Genomic DNA, 21,149 nt, shown 5'->3' on the forward strand with positions numbered 1-21,149 from the left:
ATCATGGAATTTCCAAAACCGAAAATATTCTCATGATATACAATATATTCCAGATTCGGTTTCCATAATTCCTGGAAATGCTTTGTCCAAACATTGACCGAAAATCTCTTAGAAAATCTCCAGTTAGTTAATGCACATTACCAATTTTCATTTTCCAAAAATAAAATTAAAAACCTTAACTAAAAGATTCTCAACTTATTTTTCGATCCGGAATTTTCCTTTAGCTATTAAGGAATATATTTGAACAATAAAAGATAAGTGTTAGTGCACATGTTCAAAGTATGTCGACATCTTTACTTTGTAAGTCCTCTTTCATACTTACAATCTTGAAACCGATTTGCCACACTTCCAAACGAGTTTAGAATTGGTTCATCTGACTTTCAAGAACTATTGTGCATAGTCACACTAGCTTTCCAAAAATTCGGTTGACTAGGTACTAGGATCAGTTCCCCACATACTTATAGTAACTACTTGTATTTGTTGCACATGTCCATAGGATCGGTTCCCCTTTCACTAAAAACTTGTTGCACATGTTCATAGGATCGGTTCCCCCATCTACTAAAAATGTGTTGCACCTCTTACAAGGATCGATTCCCTTTTGTGATCGGCTGCACCTCTTCATAGGATCGGTTCCCCTTTGCCTAGAGTTGGTCATATCAATAACACTAAATCGATCATACCATCTCAGGTGATTACTTAAGATCGGTTTCACTAATAAAAGTCATACCAATACAAAAGTCAGGCCTTGTGAATAGTTTTACCAAGAACATAAACAAGTCATGAGCGGTTATACTAATCACACATAGTGGTAGTTCAAAAGATATGCAATGAATCACAATACCAATAAGCCTAGCGATTTCCCTTTTGATTCATAAAACAAGTTCATGAATTTACTTCCTTTAATAGAATGTAAAACATTGTTTCCTAAGATGAAATCTTTACCTCATACCCATACATAATCACAATAGCATTCAAATGATTATGTCGATGTCTTATATACGAAGTTCAAAAGATAAGCGTTATACTTCGTATTGTATTCCTTAATACTACGTCTAACTAGAGTGTAATCATTCATGCTTCGCAGTTATGTTTTCAATATGCATGACTTGAAAGATATGTTAGGGAATGAAACAGCTCAAGTCAAATATCACTAACGTCAAGTGGAAGGATGATGTTGTCGTTGTAGCTCCTTACTTCTTCATTTCTTCAAGTCTTCACAATACTTGTAATGTCTCATATCCTAATACTTTCAAGCTAACCTATACGAAGTTGACTCTAGTACATAATCAAGCGATTCTTTAAATAAGTTTTGGTTCACTAAAATATGACAACCAAACTTGACATACCAACACTTGGTGGGTTCAACCGAGCTATGCTCTAACAATCTCCCCCTTTGTCAATTTTAGTGAAAAAACTCTTACATCATATGGATAAATAAATTACAAGAATTCATTACACATACGCTTGATTCCCAAATTCAACAGCACAATAACCTGTATACATTCAATCCATAAATGATGTTGTTGACATTATAATAACAAAGCTAATACTCCCCCTAAAGGTAAGATAGGTAGATTTTATCAATCCGCACGTCTTTGTTATTCCTTTGTAGTTCATATAACTACAAGTATCATATGATATGCTACTCCCCCTTAGTCTATGCTTTACTCTTTTGTTAGATAAACGTTTAAGCACCAACGTCCTTTCCCTTAGTGATACCAATCAATATAAATCAATACCAGTATCACTTGTTTACTCCATATATTTCTCCTTCTTTTTGTCACAAAATGACAAAGGTACGAGCAAATAAAGGACAAACCGAAAGGATCTTACAAATCTCAAAATAGACTTGCAAACCTATAAGAATTAAGCACGAGGGTTCCACACACCATTTTTGATAACCAACATCAAAACCGAAACTACAAAGTAATTTTGTTTTGATATGTTACCAAGGAAACAATTGCCCGAAGCAATTTTCCCTGATAGTTTAGCAAACCAAAAATCGACTAAGCACCTTAGTTCCTTTGCTAAGCCGATTGTACAAATACAATCGCTTGTTCGATAAGACCAAAATAAAGATAACTCTATTTTTCTCATCAGGTTCTAATTATCCATATAACTTAGACCTTTAACTTTTAAACAAGACAAGTACTAGGTTAGTTAACTAGCATTCCTTGTTAAGGCATTCGATTAGATTTGAATAACCAAAACCTCCACTTTGATAAGTCTAACTAAGATCGAAATTAACTTAGTTTCTCTTATCCGGAATCGAATTGGACTAAACAATTTATCCCGTAAACCTTTTCTTTCGTTAAGCCATAAACAATTAATACAAACCAAATGAATCAACTTGCATAATTATTCACCTCAACCGGAAGCAATTGAAACAACATAGACATTAAAGCACCGCAATTGCATCGAAATTTTGTAAGCCTAAACAATTGATACCAAACAATAAAGCAAGATAACAATAGTTTTTCTTAACCGGAAACAATTGAATCAAACACACATCCATACACAAATAATGGAATAAAACATCAATTGTACCGAAATTTTGTTAAGCAAAAGCAATAAATATACGCAATAAACTCAGGCTTTTCTTAAACAGGAAAACGATTAACTAACAAAGTCGTTACCTCAAAGTTCGCATCCTCTTCTCCAATATATTTGCATCTTCTTCCAGGGAGAATTGATATCGAAATATCATTATGTTGTCATCTTTATGCAAAACAAAAGAATAACAACAACCAACCTTTACCAGAGAAGGGTTGAAAACCGATTTTTAACTATTGCAAGCAAAAGTTGAAAATCCCGAAACACATATGCTTTTATGCTAAAACAAAACCGATTCAACATATTGTGACTTTTTCACATATTGTTTCAATCGGAACACCTCATGATCCTTTGATAAAGCCTACCAACATGGGATAGAACTTAATCCTGCTAAACCAAAAAGTCACCCAAACCATAAGGGTTCACAACATATGAGATCGAATATCAAGGTTAGAAAACCGAAATCAAACATCCCATAAACATACATAGCAATAAGACAAAGCATTCAAGCACATGCTATGTAAATCATAAACTATAACAAGAAAAATTATAAACCAAATAATTTTATTCATAATAAGATAAATTTATCATAATAGACCTAATACCATCATTGAAAGAAATCAAAAATTGATGTCTATTTTTCTATTTCTCAGTTCTTGCGAAGATTGCTTTCAAAAACTGGATTCAAATTCTTCTGAGCACTTCCCTTTTAAGTAGACGAATTGTTCATCTCAACTAGTTGAGAACGAAGATTAGCTAGTACTTGTTTTGAATCCTTTATCATCAGCTCATGATATCTAGTGCAACCTTTAACATAAAGGATATGTTTTCTTAGAGAAACTTGAGAGTTATCATGAAGAGTGACATCATGAGTTTCAGTCATAACTGATGCACAGAGTGCTAAATCATCAAGAGATGACCCTTCTTTTAACGATTTTTCCATTGAAAAAAGTCTTCTTTCGGACAGGAAGAAGGTATATAAGATGAGAGAAAATCAAGGAATAATTTGGTTTATGAAAACCGAAACTATTTTTCCAAAAGTAAAAGATATCTACTATTTTTCACGAAAGAAACAGATATGAACAACTTGCCCAGATTTATGCTTCCCCATAATCAGAATTTTGGGCAACAAGTGAGGATGCATAATTCAACACAATCAGTGTGTGTTGAGGTGAGAATTATTCTCACCATAGTTAACAAAGACATCCTTAGAATGGCTTATAAACACAATAGACTGTGTTTTCTTTTGTTCTTTCTTTCTCTTGTAATTGCAAGAGTTTGCAATTTCCCTTTTAGATCTCATAAACTTACCAGTCTTTTTTATCCCCTCGTGAAGTGCTTTGATAAGTTTATTTCCAAGGAAGATTGCAGTGTGATTATTTCTTTCACATGAAGAGCTTATCCAGTTATCAGAAAAACTAGTTTCTGATTCTCTTGGTTTTTCACTCAATTTTTCTTGTTCAGATTTTACCATACAGGTTTTATCTGAAAGGAATTTCGAAAGGTTTTCAAGAACTAGACTTAACCTTTTATTTTCCTTAATTTCCAACTCAAGTTTCTCTAGGAGTTCATTAGACTCATAGGATTCACCATTGTTAGAGTTGGCAAGAAGTGCATTACAATCAGATATTTCTTCATTGGATTCTTCCTCCGGAATATCATAAGGAGTGGAGACATACGCCTTGTTGCACTTCTGAGTTCTTCTGCTGGGATAATATTTTGCCATATGTCCGAATCTACGGCACTTGAAGCATTGTACTTCATCATTACCCTTTTTATGGCAAAGCGATAATGTATCAGGAACATGTTTATTAATATATAAGATGTCCTCAATTCGTTGCGCTACAAGCACAATAGTTGAGTCAAGATCTTTTTTAACAGGTACCTTGTCCTCTTGGCAACGTTTCTCAGTTTGATTCTTCAGCAGAATTTATCTATCAAAGATCTTTACTTTCCTACAAGAGAGCTTCGGGAAAGTATAGAAAGATTATTTCCTTCTATTATGGCATGTTTCTTAGACTCGTATCTAGACGGTAACGATCTGAGAATTTTGCATACTATTTCCTTTTCAGGTATGGCCTTTCCAAGGAAAAAAGATGCATTAACAATCTCATAAAGTTTAGAGTTAAACTCCTCGAAAGTATCGTTATCATCCATTCGAAGGTTTTCCCAATTGGACGTAAGAGTTTGAAGTCTAGCTTCTTTCTCTTAAGTGTTTCCTTCGAATACGATCTGAAGATTATCCCAAGCTTCTTTCGAAGTTTGACATGTTGATACATGATGTTGTAGATCATGACTTACAACATGTATTATAACATTCAAACCATCTTAATTCTGCTTCGCAAGGGCCTTTTCTTCGTTTGAAAAATCTACTAAGTGTTTAAACTCAGTTTCCGAATTTTCAATCTTTAGACGAATATAACTATCGACGACTAATAGCCATGTATTAAAGTCTCGTGATTGAAGAAAAGATCTCATAGAAGATTTCCACCACAGATAGTTTGTTCCGTCAAATCTTGGCGGTACGTTAATTGAAGTCGATTCGTGAGCACTCGAGTTCATTCTTATAGGTTGGATCGCACCAAACACAGATTGTTAGATCTTTTCGTGTTTTCCTGCTCTGGTACCAATTGAAAAGACGAGGGTACCCAAATATACCTCAATCTAAAACTTTTCCACGTATAAGTCCTTTTTCCGAAAGTGATTGTCTATGGACTGAGTCGAGAAAATACAACTAATCGGTTCACACTTCGTGTGATCGTTTATGAATACGAGATCGAGATAATGCAACAACGAAGTATGTTTACTTGATAAGAGGTTCGAACTTAACCAAACACAATAGGATTACTATCAAGTAAATAGGAATTAACATTTGTGTATTTTACTTCTAATTATAATAAAACAATTATAATTGCGGAAATAGAAAAGTAAAAGACACAACAAGATTTTGTTAACGAGGAAACCGCAAATGCAGAAAAACCCCGGGACCTTGTCCAGAATTGAATACTCTCTGGATTAAGCCGCTATACAAAATCAAATCAACTTTGTATAGTTGAGATCAAGCAACTAAACCTATAGTTCACTTAGTTTCGTCTGTATTCCCATGCCTCCAACTTGTAATAAGTCACGTACTTGGAACAATTTCTTTGGTTCGTATTCCAAACAGTAAAGGAACAACAAATATGTTTGGTATCAACTCTTTTCAACCAAGTGATGTGAGTTCGACAAAAGGCTCTTCCGTTTATCCCAATAAACTCATTTGTCAGGTCCTTAGATCTATCTACTAACAATTACCGAAGTAAACGTCTAGATTTTGCAATCAATACTTTGAATCACAAAGAAACATATTGATGCCGATCTACTCAACTAATCAATCCAATCTACCATAAGGATAAACCGATTATAGTTGGATCCTCTTTAACCGAAACAAGTATTGTGCACACCAAAGATTATGAACCCAAATCAGAAATCTTCAAAGTCTTCTTTGTCTTCAAATCTTCTTAGATCTTCAATAAACACCTGCACACAATCAACTTGAATCTCTTGTGATCAAACACGCACATAACGGAGTCTGTTAACAATGGATTATCACAAGACGTCTTTAGAACTACAAACAGTCTAAAGATCCCCGACGAAACTTCGATCTAGTTTGAGTGAATCTTATATCAGAAAAGAAGATTATCAAGCATAAACAAACTAGGTACAATCTAAGTTCAAAAACCGTTACTTTCAAGAGAATCAATAAGACTCAATCTTAAGTAAAGTATATCAAAGTGTTATATCTCTCTTTCTCGATTCAATTCTTACTCAAGCAAATAGAAATCTGCGAGTCTAATTGAATACAAGAGAAATCACTTGAACGTACCAAAGACCAATGTTCAAGGATCAATCAATTTCAATCAACAACCAAAGGTCGGATTTCCAATTGATTGATTCAAACGCACAACCTGTGATATTTAAATTATATAACAAAATATAATGCGGAATAGAAATAACACAGACACCAAAATTTTGTTAACAAGGAAACCGCAAATGGAGAAAAACCCCGGGACCTAGTCCAGATTGAACACCACATTGTATTAATCCCTACAGACACTAGCCTACTACAAACTAACTTCTGTCTGGACTGTAGTTTAACCCCAATCAATCTCACACTGATTCAAGGTACAGTTGCGCTCCTTACGTCTCTGATCCCAGCAGGATAATACGTGTTAGAGCATTGCTCGGTCGAACTCGCATGCGTTGTTATCTCAAGCATGTTTATCAATGTTAGTGATCAAAACTATAAGTATTGATTTCTAGCCTACATAGCTAAAGGTCTCGGACTAGGATAAAAAGTTTAGTTGAGCTCAAGAACTCCATGTCAATCATCATACAAGACGAAGGACTACTCAAGGAACTGGTGGATCTTCATCGACTAAAAGGTATGTGGAGACTTGAACTTATATGTCACTCAAAAGTCTATCTATTTTATCCCCTACTCTTGAGACAAAAGTCGTTTTGATATATAGACTTTCATTATGCACATTTGCTATTTCGAGCCGAGTTTATCTCGCCTATCTATTTCTCGAAATATGTGTTGGTAAGCTTTCGCTTTAGCCGAATTCATCTTTACCTAGTGACGAAAGTCATGTTATGTTTCAATCACTTTGAAAATTGCTCTGATGAAAAATGGTCTGTGAATAACGGCTATATCCGTCCTCTGAGAATGTTTCAATGATTGCAATGAGAGTTTAGATTATATAACCATTGGTAGGATATAAGCATTGTTGTGGAAACACATATATGTATAAGTCCTTATTCCTTGAACCAAAGTTTGCGAACTTTGTTGATCAAGAGAAATGGAAGTGGCGTGAGCCAAGTCCGCGAACTCAGTCCGCGAACTGACGGAAGTTCTCGACCCGAGAATTTCTGCTGGAGTTTGTGAACTCCTTCCATGAGCTTAAGTCCGTGAACCCAATCCGCGAACTTGAGCAGGTTATATCTAAAACCGGTTGTTCTTGAACTCATGTTTAGTTAAACTAAAGAATGCTTTTGCAAACCGTGGCTATAAAGTTCATGAACCGATTCGAGTGAATCAAACAGTTTTTGCTTCGATTGTGTCTTGTGTAGCTACATAAGATCTATGCAATTGAACAACTCTCTAACTAGTTCATTTGAGTCATTTGAACTAGTTATGGTGAAGAAGAATATGGTTGATATGAAAGTAATCATATGGCTAACCATTTGGTTAACTATTGTTGAACCAACAAATGTTAATGTTTGGGAACGGTTCGTTAACCCAAAATTGGACATTTCATTTGCATGTAACAAGCTAAGTTTTCGATCCAACGGTTGAGAAATATTAGCTTGAATCTAATCAGGTTTTCATCTAACGGTGAATATTGAATGCTTTGTTACCAAGCTAACATTGATTGCAAACCCTGATTTGAAAACTATATAAGGGAGAACTCCAGCAACTGGGAAACCTAATCCCCACACCTTACGTGTGATACTAGTTGCATAGCTAGAGTCGATTCTCCTTTAACCTTTGGTTTCTTCTTGTAAACCAGGTTAACAACTTAAAGACTTCATTGGGATTGTGAAGCCATACCGATACTACTTTTCTTGTAGTTGTGTGATCTGATCTTGCATCTTCTATAGTTACGAGTACGATTGTAATAATTGGCTCGAGATTTTATATCTCCGATAGGCAATATAGAAAAGTAATCACAAACACTTCGTCTCATCGTTTGTGATTCCACAATATCTTTTTTCGCCGCGTCGATTGTGTCGATTAAGATTATTGTGAGGTGATCAATAATACTAGGTTGTTCTTCGGGAATATAAGACCGGTTTATTGATTGGTTCATGTTCACCTTGATTTATCAAAAGACGGAACAAAACTCGTAGGTATATTCGTGGGAGACGGATTTATCTATTACCGTAGACTTTTCTGTGTGATACAGATTTGTTTATTAAAGTCTTCAACTTTGGGTCGTAGCAACTCTTAGTTGTGGGTGAGATCAGCTAAGGGAATCAAGTACGTAGCATCCTGCTGGGATCAGAGGCGTAGGAGCATAATTGTACCTTGGATCAGTGTGAGATTGATTGGGGTTCAACTACAGTCCAGACCGAAGTTAATTTGGAGTAGGCTAGTGTCTGTAGCTGCTTAATACAGTGTGTGTTCAAACTGGACTAGGTCCCGGGGTTTTTCTGCATTTGCGGTTTCCTCGTTAACAAAATTCTGATGTCTTTGTTATTTCTTTTCCGCATTATATTTTGTTATATAATTGAAATATCACAGGTTATGCGTTGTTCAATCAATTAGAATATCCGACCTTTTAGTTTTTGATTTAAATTGATTGACACTTGGATATTGGTCTTTGGTACCATCCAAGTTATCTCTCTAGTATTTGATAAAGACTCGCAAATTTCTATTTGCTTGAGTATATATCAAATCGAGAGATTGAGATATAAACTCTTTGATATACTTTTATCTAGATTGAGTCTGACTGTCTAGTTGATTCTCTAGAAAGTATATTGGAGTTTATCCATACAAATTTCTAAGAGAAATATTGGGTGTGGTTATTGTACCCCCACTTTTTCACTATGGACTTGATTCCCTTAGCTGATCTCACCCACAACTATGAGTTGCTACGACCCAAAGTCGAAGACTTTAATAAACAAATCTGTGTCAAACAGAAAAGTATACATAATAGATGAATCTGTCTCCCACAGATAAACCTACAAGTTTTTGTTCCGTCTTTTGATAAATCAAGGTGAACATGAACTAATTGATAACCCGGACTTATATTCCCGAAGAAAAGCCTAGTATTATCAATCACCTCACAATAATCTTAATCGACGCGGCGAAATAAGATATTGTGGAATCACAAACTATGAGACGAAGATGTTTGTGACTACTTTTCTATCTTGGCTGTCGGAGACAAAGATCTCAAGCCAATCGTTACGATTGTACTCAACACGATAGAATCAGCAAGATCATATCACACAACTACGAGAAGTCTTTAAGTCGTTAACCTGGTTTAAGAAGAAAACCTAAGGTTAAAGGAGAATCGACTCTAGCTAATACAACTAGTATCACACGGAAGGTGTGGGGATTAGGTTTCCCAGTTGCTAGTGTTCTCCCTTATATAGTTTTTCAAATCAAGGTTTGCAATCAATGTTAGCTTGGTAACAAAGCATTCAATATTCACCGTTAGATAAAAACCTGATTTGATTCAAGCTAATATCTTTCAACCGTTAGATCGAAAACTTATCTTGTTACACACAAATGAAATGTAATATTTTGGGTTTATGTAACCGTACCCAAACATGAACATTTGTTGGTTCAAAAATAGTTAACCAATGGTTAGCCATATGAGCACTTTCATATCAACCATGTTCTTCACCATAACTAGTTCAAATGAACTAGTTAGAGTGTTGTTCAATTGCAAAGAAATCTTATGTAACTACACAAGACCCAATCGAAGCAAAAACGATTTGATTCACTCGAATCTGTTCATGAACTATATAGACACAGTTTGCATTTAGCATTTCTTAGTTAATATGAATAAGTTCACGAACAGTCGTTTTTAGATATAACCAACTCAAGTTCGCAAACTTAGTTCGCGGACTTAAGTTCCCGGAAGGAGTTCACAAACTCCAGCAGATATTCTCGGGTCGAGAACTTCCGCCAGTTCGCGGACTGGGTTCGCGGACTTAGCTCACGCCACTATTCTGGTTCTATTGATCAACAAAGTTCGCAAACTTCGGTTCAAGGAAAAATGACTTATACATATATGTGTTACCACACAATGATTATATCAATCATTGGTTATATAATCTAAACTCTCATTTCAATCATAGAAACATTCTCATAGGACGTTATATAGTTGTTATTCATAAACCATTTTTCGTCAGAGCAATTTTCAAAGTGATTGAAACATAACATGACTTTCGTCACTAGGTAAAGATGAACTTGGCCAAAGCAAAAGCTTACCAACACATATTTCGAGAAATAGATAGGCGAGATAAACTCGGCTCGAAATAGCAAATGTGTATAATCAAAGTCTATATAGCAAAACGACTTTTATCTCAGAATAGGAGATAGAGTAGATAGACTTTTGAGTGACGGATAAGTTCAAGTCTCCACATACCTTTTAGTCGATGAAGATCCACTAGTTCCTTGAGTAGTCCTTCGTTTTGTGTGATGATTTCCATGGAGTTCTTGAGATCAACTACACTTTCTATCCTAGTCCAAGACTTAGCTATAGTAGACTAGAAATCAAGACTTATAGTTTTGATCACTAACATTGACAAACATGCTTGAGATAGCAACGCATGCAAGTTCGACCGAGCAATGATCTAACAGTCTCCCCCTTGTCAATTTTAGTGACAAAACTATTAATACATATGGAATACAAAAATAAATGAAATAACTTTTGTAGCTCCTATTCCACATGCTTAATCTTCAACATTACTCGAAATCTTCGTCACTTCCAAGTACTCCAACGATACCAAAGGTTGTAAGTTCAGCATCATCGTTGTTGAAAATCCGTATCTATAACAACGAGAAAACAAGAGTTCTCAATCACTGTTATACAGTGTCATATTATCATTACATAGTGTCAAATTTCAATTGCATCACAACTTCGACAATAATACTATGGTGATATGTATCACTCCCCCTTAGTAAATACTCCATCTCACATGGAAACCACTCCCCCTTACATAAAGATACGAAAACCATATGTATTTGTAGTGTGAACTACATATTAATTCTCCCCCGTTTTTTCAATAAAATTGGCAGAGGTACGAAAACGGGATCCTAATGAAATTTCCGAAAGAGACATTTCATGACCAAAAGAAAGCACATATCATCTTATTTAGATGCAATCATATAGCCGAAGCTAAATGCATTCATCAAGGAGTTTATAAAGATACAAGATAACCCCTATAATATTCCACAGCCGCACTACCCACAAAGATTTGGCAATTAAGCACAAGTTCAATTAATAACTCTCCCCTATAATATGTCATTCCCGAAGGAACAACAAGAGCGACCTTAATTTCAAAAGAAAAAAAAAAGATTTCTTTGGACATAACAAATCACATACAAGTATGAATTTGAATCCAAAAAAAAAAACTCAATTAAACTAACCACAAGAGAACCCATGATTAATTTAATCGGAAATGCTCAACATAAGTGAACTTATGGAGACTTAAAAGTACACAATTAGATTACTCACAAGAGAACCCATAATTAATCTAATCGGAATACACAGCTAAATTAACCACAAAATGAAATCAATTTAATTGGTCATGCTCGACATAAAAAAACTTACGGAGCAACAACTAAATAACCAAATGAGAATGATTAATTTAGTTGTAAATGTTAGAGCATAGCTCGGTCAACCTCGCATGTGTTGCTATCTCAATCATGTTTGTCAATGTTAGTGATCAAAACTATAAGTCTCGATTTCTATCCTACATAGCTAAGTCTCGGACTAGGATAGAAAAGTGTAGTTGATCTCAAGGACTTCATGGCGATTCATCATACAACGACGAAGATCTATACAAGGAACCATGGAACTTCATCAACAAAAAGGTATGTGGAGACTTGAACTTATCTATTACTCAAAAGTCTATCTCTTCTATATCCTACTTCTTATGAGACAAAAGTCGTATGCTATATAGACTAGATCATACACATTTGACATTTCGAGCTGAGCATTCGTTGCTTATCTTTTATCTCGAAATCGTGTGTTGGTAAAGTTTTTTTCTTTGATCAAGTTTATCTTCACCTAGTGACGAAAGTCATGAAAATTTTCAATCACTTTGAGAATTGCTCTGACGTGAATCGGTCTGTGAATAATGGCTACATAGCATCCTCTGAGAATATCTCAATGATTGAAATGAGAGTTTAGACTACATAACCATGTATTCCTTGAACCGAAGTTTTCGAACTTTGTTGATCAAGAGAAATCGGAAGGATTGTGGAATTGGCTTGCCAAGTCCGCGAACTGACGGAAGTTCTCGACCGAGAATTTCTGCTGGGATTTTCCAAAACTCGTTTATGTGCTAAATCCACGAACTGGCGGAAGTTCTATTTCCGAGAATTTCTGCTGAGTTTGGAAAACTCAATCGATTAACTTAAGTCCGCGAACTTGTTTGTGAACTTAAGAGGTTATGATCTAAAGATGTGCTCTGAACATGAAACATTAAATTACTAAGGAATGCTTTATGCAAACCGTGGCTATAATGTTCATGAGTCGATTCAATCGAATCGATCATCTTTGTTTCAATTGTGTCTTGTGTAGTTACATAAGATCTCATAGCAATTGAACAACTCTTTAACTAGTTCATTTGAGTCATTTGAACTAGTTATGGTGAAGAAGAACAAGGTTAATATGAAATGCTCATATGGTTAACGTTTTGGGTTACTATTTTGAACCAACATACACATACACGTTTGGGCATGGTTTTCACGAACCCAGTAAACGTCTACCCGAGCGTGTGTGACAAGCTAAGTTTTCGATCTAACGTTTGAGAAATATTAGCTTGAATCTAAATCAGGTTTTCATCTAACGGTGAATAAGGATTGCTTTGTAACTAAGGCAAAACCCTGATTTGAAGGCTATATAAAAGAGACATCTAGCATTGTGCAAAACTAATCCCCACACGTCTGTGTGCTACTAGTGCGCCTGCTAGAGTCGATCTCCAATAACCTTTGATTTTCTTCTCTAAAATCAGGTTAACGACTTAAAGACTTCATTGGGATTGTGAAGCCAGGCCGATACTACTTTATCGTAGTTGTGTGATCTGATCTTGCATCTTCTATCGTACGAGTACAATCGATTGATTGACTTGAGATCGTGAGAGTTCTCCGATAGGCAAGATAAAGAAGTCACAAACATCTTCGTCTCACTGTTTGTGATTCCTTGACAAACCTCCTGTGTAGTCAGGAAGGCTTTTTGAGAGGTGATTGATTAATCTAGGCTGTTCTTTGGGAATATAAGTCCGGATTATCAATTGGTTCTTGTTCACCTTGATTTCGTATCAAAAGTCGGAACTAAACCTAGGGTTTATCTGTGGGAGACAAATTTATCCTTTTGATAGACTTTTCTATGTGAGACAGATTCGTTTATTTTCAAGTCTGTGATTTTTGGTTGCAGCAACTCTTTGTTGTGGGTGAGATCAGCAAAGGGAATCAAGTACGCAGTGTCCTGCTGGGATCAGAGGCGTAGGAGTACAACTGTACCTTGTATCAGTGGGAGATTGGTAGGGGTTCAACTATAGATTAGTCCGAAGTTATCTTGGAGTAGGCTAGTGTCTGTAGCGGCTTAATACAATGTGTATTCAATCTGGACTAGGTCCCGGGATTTTTCTGCATTTGCGATTTCCTCGTTAACAAAACGTTTGGTGTCTGTGTTATTTCTTTTCCGCATTATATTTCTATATAATTGAAATAATACAGGTTGTGTGTTAAGATCATCTACTTCTCTAATCCAAACTTTGGTTGTTGATTGTAGTTGATTGATTCTTTGGTACCGTCCAAGTTATCTCTCTTTGATAAAGACTCGCAGATTTCTATTTGCTTGAGTAAAGATCAAATCGAGAGATTGAGATAATAACTCCTTGAGATACTTTTGATCTAGATTGAGTCTGACTGTCTAGTTGATTCTCTAGCAAAGTATTTCGAAGTTAGTCCATACAGATTGCTAAGCGAAATATTGGGTGGTGTTGTTAGACCCCCGCTTTTTCAATTGGTGTCAGAGCAGGCAAACACATTTAAAGACCTAACCAGTCTGTGTTTGTAGCGATCTGACTCTATGGACATAGGTGTTATCTCTATTAACCTACCACCGGTCTTCGATGGCTCCAATTTTATGGTGGAAAATTGCTATGCGAGCTTTTCTTCAAGCGCGTGATTTTGAATCATGGGTATATGTTGTTAATGGCTATGATGCTCCTGTTGTGGCAGTTGGTGATGTAAACATTCCCAAACCTATTGGTGAATATACTCTTGCTGAGATACTTTTTGCTAAGCAGAATTCCGACGATTTGAATGCTATCATACATGTCATTACCCCAAATCTTCAACACCATGTGTGTAATTGCACTCGGTCTAAAGATGCTTGGGATATCTTAGAAACCGTATTCGAAGGAAACTCCAGTGAAAAGGAAGCCAGGCTTCAACACCTTAATTCCGATTGGGAGAACCTTCGTATGGCAGATGAAGATTCATTTGATGAGTTTAATCACAAAGTGTCTGAAATTGTTAATGCATCTTTTGCGTTGGGTAAGACTATTCCTGAAAAGAACATTGTGATGAAAATTCTCAGATCGCTGCCATCTAGATACGAGTCTAAGAAGCATGCCATCGTTGAGGGGAATAACCTTGATAATCTTTCCAGAAACACATTGGTTGGGAATCTTAAGATCTTTGACCATGAGAGTACATCCAAAGTCGGAAAGGATGTTGCCTTTAAAGCACAGAAGAACACTAAATTACTGGCCAAAAGTAAAAGTGTTCATGTCCCTGAGGATGATCAGCCTGAGAATGATTTTTCAGATGAAGACCTTGACAAATCGGTCTCCTTGATCACAAGACAGTTTAGGGATCTTCTATTAAAGAGAAGTAAACGGTTTTCGAGAGACAAACCTAGGTTATCAGACAAACCTCACAGTCGCATACCTCCTAAAAACAGGGATGCTGACGAGGCTGATGACGAGGACATGCCTCAGTGCTTTAAGTGTAAGGGTTTTGGCCATTTTGCTAACGAATGCCCAAATCGTAGAAAATACACTGGGAACAAAGGTCTGGCTGTAACACTTGATGAAATGTCTGAAACCTATGATTTCGATGAGGATAGGAAATCAAGTGTAGGGCTTCTTGGTGAAAACATCGATTTTGATACTTGTAGCAATACATATATCAACCTCAATGGGTTCGGAGAAGAAGGAAACCCAATCAAGCTGGAAGATTCGCTGAATCCAATCACTGGAAACTCTGTCAATAATGTTTCGGGATCTACTGTATGTTTAGCTGCTTGCACATCTCAGATGCCTGAAGACTATTCAAGATTAACATGCTCGTTTTGTTCGATGAGGGGACGCGAACTATCAAGGTGTTACAAATACAAGCACCAAATAAGGCACGCGAGCAAACTCCAACAAAGAGCAGATCGACTAGCAAGGAAGCTGAAACTTGCTCAGAAAACCGCCGAGGTATGTAGGATCTTATCTTCATCTAAGAAGTTGGTTTCCAGGGATAGAAGAAGACCATTTGAAAAGAAAGTATGGTCAAGTCGTTTTGATAGATAGAAATCAGAAGATTCCTCCCATGAGGAAAAAGATGGACAAATCGTTGTTCATTGCAGCACAACTTGATTGTGTTGTTGGGAAAATCTTGTCTCATGTGCCTGATTGAAAAGAGACAAGATTGAGAGCTGATTCAGGCTTCAGAAAAGTTCTTACTTCTTTTCGTAGTTTTGTTATTTTATGTCTATCAACTAAAAGAAAAGGTTATTATCGACAATTCTGCTCTTTATAGGGTTTTAGAGTTGGGCATATACGAACCTATCAATAGGTTTTGAACCCTACATTCTTTTTTCCTTTTTGACATCCTTTATAAGACTGCTTGTTAAGTTAAGTGATTTCATCACACAAATCCAGTTGTTAATAACTGTTCTCAAAGCATTATGTCATCAGATGGAAAGGATGTCAACATGATTGTTAACCCTTCAATCAAGGAAAAAGAGAAATCTCCTATGTCTAAGTCCCTGAAAAGAAAAAGGAGAAGTACAAGAAAACCCAGGGCTGTTCCCTCTAACTCTCAGAAGTTTTTCGATGTTCTTGATGAGTTAAAGGTTTTAAGAAGGGAGATTTATGAAATAAAGATGTATGTGTCTAAATCCTTGGAAATTCAGAGGACCCTAATTCGACCTCTTCAGCCAAGACAGTTCGTGGGTATTGACACTTATCTCCGTGAACCTTATGTCCCGATGGTCGTCGATAACAAGGAGTTCGGGAATGATGCTGAATTTCTCAAAGGGATTGTTGCCTAGGATGTCTTCTTTTTGGCTTAGTTAGAAGAATAACTAGTGCTTTGAATAGCGAAGATTGTGACTACACATAGCTATTATTTTCATTCTCTTATGTTATTTTTTTAGGTTTATTGATTTTAAATTTTAAAAAATATTTGGAGGATGATGGTTATTGCAGTATTTTCTTGGTTTGTTATATTGCAATATTTTTATGGGATATGTATTGTTTGCGTCCGTGAACTTGAAGGTCCCATATGGTTCTCAAAAGTAAAGTCGTTCATGAATTGGTATTCATATTGATGAAAAACGAATGGACTTTTGACATATACAAAAGTTATGCCTATACAGTCATGTATTTGATGGAAAATAGGATTAAATCTTTTGTGTAACAAGGATAAAGTCTATTATGTTGTTATGCATATAATGATGCAAAGATAGAATAGATCCTTGTAATGTTATCCACGGTATTGATCGTCATTGATCCATTTATTATGTTTTACCGTGAAGGCTCCATTGTGTGTCTTATGTTGAGCACGATACGACTAAGTCGATTCCTATTGATTTGGTTGGTTGTTCCATGAGATACTATATGTTGAGCATTAGGAACTAAATTAATCATCCTTGGTTATTTAGTTTGTACTCCATAAGCCTTGTTTCTTATGTTGAGTACATGTACGGTTAAGATGGTCATGTTCTATGATAATCTTAGTCAGGGTTCCGTAATCTCTTTTATGTTGAGCCCAAAATAATTAAGTTGATTACTTCGGTGATTAGTTTGGTCATTTGCTTTTCGATTAGATTAATTATAAATTTTCTTGTAATTAATCTAGTTGTGATTTCATATATTCCACAAGTTCTTGTGTTGAGTATACGAACGGCTACACTATCATGTTCTATTGGTTAATGTAGTCGTGTATTCCGTAAGGTTTTCCTTATGTTGAGTACTTGAACGATTTAGTTAGTCATCTCCATGTGATTGACTTAGTCGTAGCTCCGTAGGTTTACTTATGTTGAGCACTTTCAATTAAGTTGATCACTTTTGTGGTTTTGATTTAATTGCGTTTTTAATTAAAATATTCATGGGTTTACTTGTGAGTATTTTGGTTGAGTTTTGGATATAGAAAATCATTCTCATGGTTTTTGGTGTCCAAATTTAAAATCCTTCTTTTCTTTCGAAATTAAGGTCGCTCATGTTGTTCTTTCGGGAATGACATCAAATGGGGGAGAGTTCTTTTGAACTTGCGGGGAGTGCGGCTGTGGAATTTTATAGGGATTATCTTGTATCTTAAAACTCCTTGATGAATGTTGTTAGCTTCGGCTATTAGATTGCATCTAAATTAAGTTGGTATGTATTTTTCTTTTGGTCATGAAATGTCACTTGTGGAAATTTCATTATGATCCCATTCTTGTACCTTTGCCAATTTTATTGACAAAAAGGGGGAGAAATATTGTAGTTCACACTACAAATACATATGGTTTTCGGATCATTGTGTAAGGGGGAGTGGTTTCCATGATCGAGATGGAGTATTGACTAAGGGGGAGTGATACATATCACCGTAGTATTATTGTTAAAGTCGTGATACAATTGGACTTTGATGTTATATAATAATACTATGACACTGTATAATAATGATCGAGAATCTCGATTTCTCTCATTGTTATAGCTACGGATCTTCAACAACGATGGTGCTAAACTTACAACCTTTGGGGTCATTGGAGTACTTGGAAGGACGAATATTTCAAGGAAAGTTGAAGATTATACTATGGAATAGGAGCCACTAAAGTTTATCTTTTTTGTATTCCACATGTATTAATAGTTTTGTCACTAAAATTGACAAAGGGGGAGATTGTTAGGGCATAGATCGGTCAACCTCGCATGTGTTGCTATCTCAAGCATGTTTGTCAATGTTAGTGATCAAAACTATAAGTCTTGATTTCTAGCCTACATGGCTCAGTCTCGGACTAGGATAGAAAAGTGTAGTTGAGCTCAAGGACTTCATGGCGATTCATCATACAACGACGAAGATCTATACAAGGAACCGTGGAACTTCATCAACAAAAAGGTATGTGGAGACTTGAACTTATCTATCACTCAAAAGTCTATCTCTTCTATCTCCTACTTCTTATGAGACAAAAGTCGTATGCTATATAGACTAGATCATACACATTTGACATTTCGAGCTGAGCATTCATTGCTTATCTTTTATCTCGAAATCGTGTGTTGGTAAAGCGTTTCGCTTTGATCAAGTTTATCTTCACCTAGTGACGAAAGTCATGAAAAATTTCAATCAATTTGAGAATTTCTCTGACGTGAATCGTTCTGTGAATAATGGCTACATAGCGTCCTTTGAGAATATCTCAATGATTGAAATGAGAGTTTAGATTACATAACCATGTATTCCTTGAACCGAAGTTTTCGAACTTTGTTGATCAAGAGAAATCGGGAGGATTGTGGAATTGGCTTGCCAAGTCCGCGAACTAACGGAAGTTCTCGACCGAGAATTTCTGCTGGGATTTTCCAAAACTCGTTTGTGTGCTAAGTCCACGAACTCAGTCCGCGAACCCATTCCGCGAACTGGCGGAAGTTCTCTTTCCGAGAATTTCTGCTGAGTTTTGAAAACTCAATCGATTAACTTAAGTCCGCGAACTTGTTTGTGAACTTAAGAGGTTATGATCTAAAGATGTGCTTTGAACATGAAACATTAAATTACTAAGGAATGCTTTATGCAAACCGTGGCTATAATGTTCATGAGCCGATTCAATCGAATCGATCATCTTTGTTTCAATTATGTCTTGTGTAGTTACATAAGATCTCATAGCAATTGAACAACTCTTTAACTAGTTCATTTGAGTCAATTGAACTAGTTATGGTGAAGAAGAACAAGGTTAATATGAAATGCTCATATGGTTAACCTTTTGGGTTACTATGTTGAACCAACATACACGTACACGTTTGGGCATGGTTTTCACGAACCCAGTAAACGTCTACCCGAGTGTGTGTGACAAGCTAAGTTTTCGATCTAACAGTTGAGAAATATTAGCTTGAATCTAAATCAGGTTTTCATCTAACGATGAATAAGGATTGCTTTGTAACTAAAGAAAAACCCTGATTTGAAGGCTATATGAATGAGACATCTAGCATTGTGAAAAACTAATCCCCACACGTCTGTGTGCTACTAGTGCGCCCTCTAGAGTCGATCTCTATTGACCTTTGATTTTCTTCTCTAAAATCAGGTTAACGACTTAAAGACTTCATTGGGATTGTGAAGCCAGACCGATAATACTTTATCGTAGTTGTGTGATCTGATCTTGCATCTTCTATCGTACGAGTACAATCGATTGATTGACTTGAGATCGTGAGAGTTCTCCGATAGGCAAGATAAAGAAGTCACAAACATCTTCGTCTCACTGTTTGTGATTCCTTGAAAAACCGCATGTGTAGTCAGGAAGGCTTGTTGAGAGGTGATTGATTAATCTAGGCTGTTCTTCGGGAATATAAGTCCGGATTATCAATTGGTTCCTGTTCACCTTGATTTCATATCAAAAGACGGAACAAAACCTATGGTTTATCTATAGGAGACAGATTTATCCTTTTGATAGACTTTTCTGTGTGAGACAAATTCGTTTATTTTCAAGTCTGTGATTTTGGGTTGCAGCAACTCTTTGTTGTGGGTGAGATCAGAGGCGTAGGAGTATAACTGTACCTTGTATCAGTGGGAGATTGGTAGGGGTTCAACTATATATCAGTCCGAAGTTAGCTTGGAGTAGGCTAGTGTCTGTAGCGGCTTAATATAGTGTGTATTCAATCTGGACTAGGTCCCGGGATTTTTCTGCATTTGCGGTTTCCTCGTTAACAAAACGTCTGGTGTATGTGTTATTTCTTTTCCGCATTATATTTTTATATAATTGAAATAATACAGGTTGTGCGTTAATATCATCAACTTCTCTATTCCAACCTTTGGTTGTTGATTGTAGTTGATTGATCCTTAGACATTGGTCTTTGGTACCGTCCAAGTTATCTCTCTTTGATAAAGACTCGCAGTTGCTTGAGTAAAGATAAAATCGAGAGATTGAGATAATAACTCCTTGAGATACTTTTTTTATCTAGATTGAGTCTGACTGTCTAGTTGATTCTCTAGCAAAGTATTTCGGAGTTAGTCCATACAGATTACTAAGCGAAATGTTGGGTGGTGTTGTTAGACCCCCGCTTTTTCAGTAAATGCTCGACATAAAGTACTTCACGGAGCAACAACTAAGCTAAAAATAACTCAGTCGATTGTGCTCAACATAAGACACTTTATCGAACAACACAGTATGTACACAAAAAATTGTGGATCGGAGATCGACCTTATACCGTGGAATAAGCAAGGATCATTCTATTTTCCATCACCATTTGCATAATGACATACAATAGACATAATCCTTGTAAACAAAAGATTTTAACATATCTTCCATCAATAATTGACATAATAGGCTTAACTTTTGTATCTTTCAAAAGTTCATTCCTTCTTTTATCAACACATGCATATCGACATATAAATGACTTAACTTTTGACAAGGTAT

This window comes from Papaver somniferum, chromosome 7, assembly GCF_003573695.1.
Source record: "Papaver somniferum cultivar HN1 chromosome 7, ASM357369v1, whole genome shotgun sequence".
Classification (NCBI taxonomy): Eukaryota; Viridiplantae; Streptophyta; class Magnoliopsida; order Ranunculales; family Papaveraceae; genus Papaver; species Papaver somniferum.